The sequence below is a fragment of the Hylobates moloch genome, unplaced genomic scaffold (genome assembly GCF_009828535.3).
Source record: "Hylobates moloch isolate HMO894 unplaced genomic scaffold, HMol_V3 SCAFFOLD_3, whole genome shotgun sequence".
Classification (NCBI taxonomy): domain Eukaryota; kingdom Metazoa; phylum Chordata; class Mammalia; order Primates; family Hylobatidae; genus Hylobates; species Hylobates moloch.
Window position 1 is genome coordinate 20,523,653 of NW_026652278.1, and position 12,410 is coordinate 20,536,062.

The window sequence follows — 12,410 nt, forward strand, 5'->3', positions numbered from 1 at the left end:
TGCTGAACCCAAATACCTTTGCCTGGTGGAAGAATCTATGTGCCCCTAGCAGTGCATGTTTTGTTAATCTGAGTGCAAAGTCAGAACAGGTTGGAGATCTCTGCCACCTCTGACAAAGGAGCTGGAGGCGGGGCTGGGTCCCACATGGAAACTATTCATTAGTCCTGTATTTTTCCTAGTATTCCAAGTCTTCCCTAATTCCCTTTGGGAGGCTGGTACTACCTGGGTTGCTGGGTAGAGACAAATGAAATGAATTCATTAGCATTTGTAAGCAAGTCTGTGGGATCTGGGCAGGAGGGATTCATTCTGTTGAGATGAACATTGATGTAACTCCCAAAGTTGAGATCAGCTGCTATTCCAGCATCAAGCTCAGAAGTATCTTCCTCTGAATCTCTTTTTCCTGGGTTTAAGGATCCTGCCCTGGGGGTAACACAGCCGTCAGCACAGGAAGCTCAAAAATCCAGCCTTGAGTATCCATGCATTTTTTTATTCAACAAATATATGAGACCCGCTGTATTCTAGTCCTTACAGTAGGCATTGAGGATAGAGCAATGAATAAAATCCAACAAACTCTACAGTTCCTCTTTTTATGAGGCTTACCATCTAATTAGGACAGGCATTGATATGCTGTGTGTTTGTGTGTATAAAAGAGCACAAAATTACATGCATATATTATATGCATGCACACATATGTAAAATATAACTGTGACACTCCCTGAGGAGGAATAAGTAAGCATAAACTAGGGGAACTGACCTGGTTGGGGAGCTCAGGGAAGGGTTCCCTGAAGAAATGATAACCCAGCTGAGATGTAAAAGATGAGTAGACTTTAATTAGGGGAAGAGGGGAAAGAGCGCTCACTGTGGAAGAAATAGGATGTCCAAAGGCCCTGTGGCCTAAGGAAGCAGATGTGTGTGGCAGAGTGCATTTTCCAAAGATGGCTGCATCACTTTGTGATACTCCACAGCTCCTCCTGCAACATGAGGCCACACTCACCCATGGAGAGGTGAAGGTCTGTGTCCCCTCGAATTCAAGGTCCCCTTGAATCCAGTGGGCCTACTGCAGATGTGATGCCATGTGACTTCTGAGGCTAAATCTAAAATTGTTCTATCTCGTCGTCTTGGGACCCAGGACCATGCTGTGAGGCACCCATGGAGCCACGTGGAAAAGTCTCAGCTGGCAAGGGCCAATTGCCCTCCAGACACAAGAGTGAAAGGGCCTTCAGACGACTCCAGACCCAGCCTCTGAGCCACTGCAGCAGATGCCAAGTGGAGTGAGCGCTGCATGGATTTCAGATCTGTGAGCAAAATAAATAGCGTATCATCCTTTCAAGCCACTCAGTATTGACGTGGTTTGCTCTGGTGGCTGTAGTATAACAGTGTGTATGGGGAACTCTGAGAAGGCCAGTGGAAAAGGGCACAAGTACCTCTGGGACCTGGCAAGGGAAAGGGAGCAAGAGCTGGATCCAGAACTTGCTGCAAGCCCAGTGACTCTAGAAAAGGCAATCTCTCCAGGCAAACAAAGATGTGGGGCCCATGCTTGGCTACTGGAGTGAGGACTGGATTTCAGCCCTCACTCATCTCTCAGCCAAATGTGCTTGTGCAGGGCACACACCTACACAATCATACTTAGAGGCCCTGCTAGGCCACACAAAGTCTGAGGCTGGGTTAGGGATTTGGGTCTTTATTCTAGGAGCATGAGGGAGCAGGTAATCGGGCCAGTGAAGTGATTCTTACCACTTTAGTTCAGAGTCTCCCAAAAGACTCAGAAAGCTGCTGTCCGTAGATTTTAGGGTCCATTTCCAAGGGAGAGAATGGGGCCAAAAAAGTCAGGTTTCCGATTTTTTTTTTTTTTTTTTTCTTTGGGATGGAGTCTTGCTCTGTCACCCAGGCTGGAGTGCAGTGGCGCGATCTCAACTCACTGCAAGCTCTGCCTCCCGGGTTCAAGGGATTCTCCTGCCTCAGCCTCCTGAGTAGCTGGGACTACAGGCGCTTGCCACCATGCCTGGCTAAATTTTTAAATATTTTTAGTAGAGACGGGGTTTCACTGTGTTAGCCAGGATAGTCTCGATCTCCTGACCTCGTGATCCACCTGCCTCAGCCTCCCGAAGTGCTGGGATGACATATATATATATATATATTTTTTTTTTTTGAGACAGAGTCTTGCTGTGTCGCCCAGGCTGGAATACAGTGGTGTGATCTTGGCTCACTGCAGCCTCTGCCTCCTGGGCTCAAGAGATCCTCCCACCTCAGCCGGCTGAGTAGCTGGGACTACAGGCGTGCACCATCATGCCTGGCTAATTTTTCTTTTTTCTTTTTTTCTTTTTCGGTGATGGAGTCTCACTCTGTTTCCCAGACTGGAGTGCAATGCTGTGATCTCAGCTCACTGCAACCTCCACCTCCTGGGTTTGAGTGATTCTCCTGCCTCAGTTTCCCAAGTACCCGGGATTACAGGTGCACACCACCATGCCTGGCTAATTTTTGTATTTTTAGTAGAGACAGGGTTTCACTTTGTTGGCCAGGGTGGTCTCCAACTCTTGACCTCAAGTGATCCACCCTCCTCAGTCTCCCAAAGTGCTGGGGTTACAGGAAACAGCCACCATGCTCAGCCTTTTTTTTATTTTTATTTTTGTAGAGACAGGGTTTTGCCATGTTGCCCAGGCTTGTCTGAAACTTCTGGGCTCAAGCAATCTGCTTGCCTCAGCCTTAATTTTTTTTTTTTTTCTTTGGGATGGAGTCTTGCTCTGTCACCCAGACTGGAGTGCAGTGGCGCAATCTCAGCTCACTGCAACCTCTGCCTCCCGGGTTCAAGAGATTCTCCTGTCTCAGCCTCCTGAGTAGCTAGGATTACAGGTGCGTGCCACCATGCCTGGCTAATTTTAGTATTTTTAGTAGAGACAGGGTTTTGTTATGTTGGCCAGGCTGGTCTGGAACTCCTGACCTCAGGTGATCCACCCGCCTCAGCCTCCCAAAGTGCTGGGATTATAGGCGTGAGCCACTGCACCCGGCCCCTAATTTTTTTAAATTATTTTTCATTTTTCAGAGATAAGGTCTTGCTTTGCTATCCAGGCTGGGGTGCAGTGGCACAATCATAGGTTACTGCAGCCTCAAACTCCTGGGCTCGAGTGATCCTCTTCCCTCAGCCTCCTGACTAGCTAGGACTACAGGTGTGCACCGCCACCCTCCAGCTAATTTTAAAAATTTTTTGTAGAGATGAGAGTCTCACCATGTTGCCCAGGCTGGTCTGGAACTCCTGGCCTCAGGTAATTCTCAAGTGATCCGCCTCAGCCTCCCAAAGTGCTGGCACTATAGGCATGAGCCACTGTACCTGGCCAGGCTTGCTCATTCTTCAATGTTTCTCTTGTCTCAAGGTGGAAATAATTTCTCCTACTTATAGGCTCAACTCTACCTACATACTAATCTCAGTTCTGTCCTAGCCCCCAAAATAGCTAAAATATGGCTAAAAGTAAAGATCAGCCTAGCATTTGGTCCCTTTACCTTTTTTTTAAGTTTTATTTTCAATTGACACACACACACACATATATGAAGTACAATGTGATGTTTTGATACACGTATACATTGTGGAATGAGCAAATCAGGCTAATTAGCATATTTATCAACTCAAATATTTATCATTTCTTTGTGGTGAGGACATTTACAATCCTCTCTGTTAGCTATTTTGAAATATACCATGCATTTTTTTTTTTTTTTTTTTGAGATGGAGTCTCACTCTGTCATCCGGGCTGGAGCGCAGTGGTGCAATCTTGGCTCACTCTAGCCTCCGCCTTCCGGGTTCAAGCGATTCTCCTGCCTCAGCCCTCCGGAGTAGCTGGGACTACAGGCATGCACCACCATGCCTGGCTAATTTTTTTTGTAGTTTTAGTAGAGATGGGGTTTCACCATGTTGGCCGGGCTGGTCTCGAACTCCTGACCTCAAGTGATCCGCCTATCTCGGTCTCCCAAAGTGCTAGGATTACAGGTGTGAGCCATCTTGCCTGGCCTACAGTGCATTATTATTCGCTGTAGTCACGATGCAGTATATAGAACACCAGATCTTATCCCTCTTGTTTAACTGAAGCTTTGTACCTGTTGACCAGCATCTTCTCTTTCTCCATTCAACCCCACCGCAGCCTCTGGTAACCACCATTCTGCTCTCTGTTTCTGTGAGTTTGACTTTTTTAGATTCTGCATGTAATTGAGATCCATAAGTGGTATTTGTCATTCTGTGCCTGGCTTATTTCATTTAACATAGTGTCCTGTAGGTTCATCCATGTTTCTACAAATGACAGAGTTTCCAGTTTTTTTTAAGCTGAATAGTATTTCACTGAGTTTATATACCACATTTGATTAACATGGCAGGGGAGATATCTCTTCAGCATACTGATTTTAATTCCTTGGGTATATACCCCGAAGTGGGATTGCTGGATCAAATGGTAGTTCAATTTTTAGTGTTTTTTGTTTTTTTGTTTTTTTGGTTTTTTTTATTTGTTTTTGTTTTTGTTTTGAGACAGAGTCTTGCTCTGTTGCCCAGGTCAGAGTGCAGTGGCATGATCTCGGCTTACTGCAACTTCCTCCTCCCTAGTTGAAGCAGTTCTCCTGCCTTGGCCTCCCAAGAAACTGGGGTTAACACGCCTGGCTAATTTTTTTGAATTTTCAGTAGAGATGGGGTTTGGCCATGTTGGCCAGGCTGGTCTCAAACTCCTGACCTAAAGTGAGCTGCCTGCCTCGGCCTCCCAAAGTGCTGGAATTACAAGCGTGAGCTACCGTGCCCGGCAGTGGCTTTTTAGTTTTTTTGAGTTATCTCCACACTGTTTCCAAAATGGCTGTACCTTTGCCTTTTCAAGCCCTCATTCTGGTGGCTTGGCTTTGACTCAGTGTCCCAGATACTTTGGATTTAGATTTCTATTCTTATCTTTGCACCTTCTTTCCCTCATCCTCTATTCTCTATCACTGATCTCCAAGACAATGACTCCTAATGCCCACCAAGACCATGTCCAAGCTCAGTCCCCCTACACACGGTGAAGCCATGTCCGGGACAAACGGTGTGATGAATAAGCAATGGTGGGGATTGTGGGAGGCACTGTGGGCTGTCTACTCAATGGCAATTCTCTCCTATCTTCACGGTAATAGAATCCTGACTTTGTTCCCCTTCCCCAAGTGATCACAACCTTTCAGGAAGGTTGGACTCCTCCCTGGCCCTAGGGTTGAAATCTGGATGTATCTAAGCCAGTCATGATGGTCTCCTTCTTGACAAATGAATGGTTTGGATGTGGACCCATGTGTTGCAAGGGGAGGTCTGCTGGGGAGCCTTTTAGAACATTTTCATTGCTCATGAAAAGGAACACCAAAGCCCCACCCTGGCACTCACATAGATTGCTTAAGGGATGTTACTATGTTCATGCGGCTCTCAGAACTGCAGCAGCCAGCTTAGGCCTAGGTGGGAATCTCACCTAAGAGGATGAGTAAACAGACTGAGGATAACAAAATGAAAAGAGGGAAATAACCTGGTTCCTTGAAGATACGATTGGGCAGCTAAATTACCAACCATGGAATCAGTCTAACTCCAATCTCATTTTTCTTATTTATTTATTTTTTTTCAGACAGGGTCTTGCTCTGTTGCTCCAGCTGGAGTGCAGTGGCACGATCATAGCTCACTGCAGCCTCGGTTTCCTGGGCTCAAGCTATCCTCCCACACCACCCTCCCAAAGCACTGGGATTACAGGCGTGTGAGCCACAGTCCAGCCCTAACTCCCACCTTCTTGTCATATGAGATAATATATCATCTTAGAGTGCAGTGGCACGATCTTGGCTCACTGCAACCTCCGCCTCCCAGGTTAGAGCAATTCTCCTGCCTCAGCCTCCCGGGTAGCTGGGATTACAGGCGCACGTCACCACGCACAGCTTATTTTGTATTTTTAGTAGAGATGGGGTTTCCCCATGTTGGCCAGGCTCGTCTCGAACTCCTGACCTCAGGTGATCCGCCCCTTTTGACCTCCCAAAATGCTGGGGTTATAAGTGTGAGCCACCACGCCTGGCCTGTTTAAGCCATCTTATGAATATTTTCTATTACTTATGATTAAGACTTCCTGACACAGGCCCTTCCGGCGTGAAATCCCAGACCATAAACTTCATTTCTTCTCCTTGAGGGTACAAGATGAGGAAAAGATGCTAACATTATGAGCACCTACTGTATGCCAGACATTGTGCTAAATGCTCTCTATTCAATCTTCACCACAAGATAGTGTAGCAATTTTAAAACATGGCTGCAAATTCTCTAATGCTTTTTCCATCAAGAGGTAGGGCCTATGTCCCTTCTGCTTGGATCCTGGTGGTCCTGTGTATATATCCACCAACAGAGTACAGTGAGATGCTCACTCATAAAAAGCTGTGCCTAGCTGGGCACGGTGGCTCATGCCTGTAATCCCCACGCTTTGGGAGGCTGCAGCAGGTGGATCACCTGAGGTTGGGAGTTCGAGACCAGCCTGGTCAACACGGTGAAACTCCGTCTCTATCAAAAAATACAAAAATTAGCCAGGCATGGTGGTGGGCATCTGTAATTCCAACTACTCAGGAGGCTGAGGCAGAAGAATCACTTGAACCCGGGAGGTGGAGGTTGCAGTGAGCGGAGATCATGCCATTACATTCTAGCCTGGGTGACACAACGAGACTCTGTCTCAGAACAAACAAACAAACAAAAACCAAAAAAACCAAAAAAAAACAAAAAAACAAAAAAAACAAAACTGTGCTGCTTTCTCCTTGCTCTCTGGAGTCACATAGGAAGTTCAGCTACCTTAACACCACCATGCCAGGTAGCCATGGTGTAGGTGTGCTGATTGACAGTACCAGCTGAGCCCAGCTTGCCAGTCATCCCTACTAAGGCTCCAGACTTGTGAGTGATGCCCTCTTGAACCCTCCAGAGCAGCCTCTCAGCCTGCTGAATACCACTAAGTGGCATCCATTGATACTACATGGAACAGAAGAATCTCTCAGGCAAGCCCTGCCTAGAATTGTGAGATATAGAAATAATGGCTTTGAGGCCAGGAGTTTGAGACCAGCCTGGGCAACAAAGCAACACCTTATCTCAAAAACAAAACAAAACAAAATAAAACCATGGCTGTTGTTTTAAGTCATTAAATTTTGAGATACATAGTTACACAGCAATACATAACCAGAATTAGTAGGTTTTATTATCTCTACTTTGCAGCTAGGAAAGACTAAACCAAAGCTCAGAGAGGCCAGTAAGCAGAGGCAAAATTCAATCTCAGTTTGCCTAACTCCAAAGCCTAGACTTTTCTCACTACACTGTAATGCTTGGGCCCTTCCTTCACACCCAAGCACCGTCTCTGGCCTGCCCTCTGCTTTGACCTAAGGCTCACAGTCTGGCTTCGTTCTCTAGACCTATGGTCTCTGCGTGACACTTTTTTCTATACTACTGGACTTTCCAACTGACACCATCCACTTAGTCCTTCTCCACCTGCCTAATCAGTGGCCTGGCCATTGCCGCCTGCCCTGCAGGTACTCCTATGTTCACCTGGGTGGGCTGCTCTGTTATCTCCTCAGCTCAGTCTCTGCCAAAGAGAAGTGCTATGCTCTTCATTTAAACCACACACATGGCCAGATGCAGTGGCCTGTAATCCCAGCAATTTGGGAGGCCAAGGCAGGAGGATCACTTGAGCCCAGGAGTTCAAAACCAGCCTGGGCAACATAGAGAGACCCTGTCTCTGCAAAAAATAATAATAATTTTAAAATATTAGCTGGGTGTATGCCTGAAGTCCTAACTACTCAAGAGGCTGAGGTGGGAGGATTGCTTGAGCCTGGAAGGTCAAGGCTGCAGTGTGCCATAATTGCACTACCTCACTCCAGCCTGGGTGACAGAATGAGACCCCATCTCAAAATAAAATAAACTGCACACATTTACGGAGTGTCTACTCAGTCCCAGATATTGAACAGGTACTGAGGATGCAAACACTGCATTCCACCTCAAACAGGATGGACCATGGAAAGCTTATGTTAGATTTTTGAACAGAGACACCCATGTGCAAACATCCAGGTGGACACTGTCCTTTCAAAGAAAGTAAGGCATTGATTCCAGGTTTGTGCCATGTTCTGCAACTCCCGAAAACCTCATCAGTAGTCATCATTTTGTTTTGTTTTAACCTATGGAGCCATTACTCACTTCTGTCCCCAGCCTGATTCAGCCACAGAGCTGATCCTCCCCCTCTAAAAGTGCAAAGCTTGGTCACCACTGAGGAATGTCAAAAGGAGTAGTGCTGGTACTCAGGACCATTTCCACTCTCTCCTTGGCTCTGGTGTGTTTCCTGTGTCTCCTCATTTGTTACCATCTGTTCTTTCCTCCATGTCACTTACTTCTTTGAGATCTTCAGTCCTTAGGTCTTCGGGGCTAAAGAGGGAGATGGTTCTTGGATGGCCTCAAGACTCTGGCCAAAGGCAACCTCACACTGACATTTCTTTTGTGCCTCTCCCCACCTTACTAGACAGTAAATGAAAACGGAGGACTTCCAAGACCGAGAAAGTCGAGTCAGATCAGAGGGGCCATCTATGCCAGGCAAACAACTCCCGGATCAACAGACACACAAAATAGAATAGGAGCTACACGGGACTTTTTACATAGAAGTGAGCCCACATTATTTTATAATCCCAAACAGAACCAAAGGAACAGAGAAGGAAGATAAACAGACAGTGGCCCAGCTCTGACATCTAGTAGTTGTGTGTCTTCGGACAAAATTCCTAACTTTTCTTACACTCAACTTTCTTATCTGTAAAATAAAGATAATCACTGTATCTACCTCATACTGTTGTGAAGATGCAATGAAATAAAACATAAACCACATAGCACAGTACCTGATACCCAGTAAAAGCTCAGTGGGAGCTATTTATCATCATCATTGTCATCATCATCATCACATCATTGTCATTTCATCATCATCATCTTTTTCAAGTTCATATAATGCATCTTCTTAGTGCCTTGAAGGTCTTGCATCTTGTACTTGTGATCAAAAGGGTTAACTCCCTGGAAGGTGCCTTCTAGTTCCTGGTAGAATGCACCTCTTAGAGCTGGATCAAATGACTTCAGGATTTTTCTTTCCAAGCCAGTGGTTAGGGGCTCAGACTGCCCCACCTACCCCAGAAAGGGGTGGGAGCCCATTCAGGGAGGAGCCAGGTGGAACTGGATTTTCTCCCCTTTGCTTTAACCCAGTATTTCTTATAGTTCTTTGTTCTCCCAAACAAAGCAAGAGGAAAACTTCCCCAACTTGTAAATACTATGGCTATAAACCCAGGTTATGGCAATGTGCTAAGTGACTTTCATCTGAGGAGAGCACAGAGCCCCTGTGCCCACGACACTGCCTGGCACAGAGGGGCATGCAGTAAATATTGTTGAGCAGATGAATGAAATGAATGAATGAGTGGATGAGCAGAATGAATGCAAGGCCTCTTTCCAGTCCAGACAGTCATTTCATCTCCCATAGAGGCTAAGCCATGGGTCCTACTTATCTCTTCCTGTTCTCTCTCTTCTCCACCAGCCTTTCCTTGTTTGCTACTGAGGCTAGGTAGGGGCTTATAAGAGTTCTACCATCAATGGCTATTTCCCTTAGGCCTGGGAAATGGATCTATTCAAAGCAAATAATTGGACAGGCACCTATCAGATTATGCCAGATAAATAGTACTGAAGAGATCTCAGGTGATGAAGTATCAACAGCTGTATACAGGACTGCTTAATGCATTACTCAATCTCTGTCAATTGAAAATGCCAATGAATGCATCTTGTGAAGGAGACAACCTACTTTCTTAGACTGAAGCTCAAATGGGTAAGGTAAAGCAAATAATGGAAGGTTCTTATATATCAACTACATTTAGGACAAAGTCTTTCCATCTCTTTTCAGGACTCATGTCTGGGGCCTGAGAGATTAGAATATCAGCAAAGATCTGTCACAAAATGCATCAAGCTGGCTTGTTCTACAGCCAGTCTTTTTTTGTTGTTGTTGTTTTGTTTTTAATGAAACAGGCAAAAAAACCACAAAAAACAAAAAACAACTCTGCAGGCAAGCCGTCAAAGATAGTGGACATTGCTTTGGTTGGAGAAAGCTCTGACTTAAGCGGTTTCCTAGATGTAGAATAACATAATGCGCTTTGGGGAACACGTTAAGCTTCTCCTGTTCCTTGGTAGCTGCTCTAGATGTGCATTATGCAATTCTGGATTGATATGTTAAGGACTTAATGACCCCTGTCTACTTCTTTGCAACATCTGAACTGCCTTATTTATGCTTAGGGCTAGATGGCTCATTGTGTATGGAAACACCCTCCTCTCTTTGAATAAAAATAAAAACAGCCAAATTAAGGAGGCTGGTTAACATTTTTCCAGGAATAATGTCAGCTGGGAATCCTAAACTGTAGATTCTTCCTATATAAAATGACTATAATGATAGAACTCTGTATTTTTAGTTTACAAAGTATTTTCATATCCATTTTTTTCATTTGGTCTTTAAGGAAATGTGGGGGGAAGGATAGCTCCCCTTATTAGTGCCATTTATGGAGAAGGTAACTAAAGTTCAAAATGGGTAAAGGGGATGCTAGGCATGGTGGCTTACGCCTGTAATCCCAGCACTTTGGGAGGCCAAGGCGAAAGAATCACGTGAGCCCAGGAGTTCGAGACCAGCCTGGACAACAGACCCCGCTCTCTACAAAAAATAATAAAATTAGCTGGGTGTGGGTGTGTACCTGTAATCCCAGCTACTTGGGAGGCTGAGGCAGGAGAATCACTTGAGCCCAGGAGTTTGAGGCTACAGTGAGCTGTGATCATGTCACTGCACTCCAGCCTGGGCAACAGAGTGAGACCCCATCTCAAAAAAAAAAAAAAAGAATTAGCAAAGGAACAGGGAGCAGAAATGGGTGACTCCAAGTCTCATGCTCTTAACTTACTCTTTTTTAAAAAAAAATCTAAATGCAGACATAGAATTCCATTGTGGCAAAATAAGAGTGTACTAAAAATACATTATCACCCTCTTTTTATTTATTTACTTTTTTTTTTTTTTGGAGACAGGGTCTCACTCTGTTGCCCAGGCTGGAGTTCAGTGGCATGATTATGCCTCATTGTAGCCTCTAACTCCTGGGCTCAAGGTATCCTCCCACCACTGCCTCCCAATTAGCTGGGACCACAGGCATGCACCACCATGCCCAGCTAATTTTCTGCTGCTTCTTCTTTTTTTTTTTTCCCAGAGATGGTGTTTTGCTTTGTTGCCCAGGCTGGTTTTGAACTCTTGGGCTCAAGTAATCCTCCTGCCTCAGCCTCCTGAAGTGCTGGAATTACACACATGAGCCATGGTGCCCACCCTCATTTTTTACCTTCTCATAAGGTGGTCGTGACTATAAAAATCACCAGGGAGCGTTGGCCCTCACCCCCAGAAATACAGAAAGGCTGGGAGAGTGCCCAGGAACTTGTGGGTTTAATAAGCTCTGGCTGGTGATTCTCAGGGCAGTTCCTTGGATAATATTCGGAAAGAGTTGTACACCAGGCTTTTTCTTTGCTGACATGATTCAGGACAAACCAAGAATATTTAGTCTCCTCTTATCCTATCTCTGAAACAACCACCTCTGAAGACCAAAGCCTGCTTATTCCTAAGATTTTTTTTCCAGCAATTCGTAGATAGTGACTGTCTTGAAGCTCTAGGCAAATTCAAACGTCAACTGTGTTGTGTTGTCTTACAGTGAGCGAGTGAATAAGAGACAAACAGCTTGAACACTCTCCATTCGGGGAACATTTACAAACATACTCAAGAATTCCACCCTGAACAACTGAAATTTCAGACTGTGGGTTAAAATATTGAGACTTTTTATGAGCAAATGCTGTCTGAATTTTTCTTTACTCGTTATGCTGGAAATTCTACGGCCAGATGTCTATTTTCAGCAAGCAATCATGAACTCTAGAAAGCTTAAGCTGTGTGTGATATGAGTTACTAATTTACTAGATCAATTACCAAAGGGTTACAGTGGTCAGTCAAGAGAAATATGACAGCTAAATTCCACTCTGACTCTAGCCACACATTTTTACAGGCCTCATTTCTAAGAGCCTGAGAAATTCTGCAGTTCCACTTTCACTGATTCATAAGTCCCTTCTCAATTACCCAGGGAGGGTGGTTACTGACCATCAGCACGCCCTTCCAACTCTGTTTAATAGTTACTTTAAATCATGGTTACTGCGCTTTTAGTTGTGGTTTTAATGTACTTAAAATGGCAGCTCTATGAATGAAAATAGATCCTTGCCTTTTCAGGGTACAGCGGCACTTCCCAACCGTGGCTAAGACCAGAATCACCTACAGGGCTAAGATCAGAATCACCTACGGAGCTCACATGTTAGAGACCCACCCCAGACCTAGTGACTCAGAACCTCCTGGGAC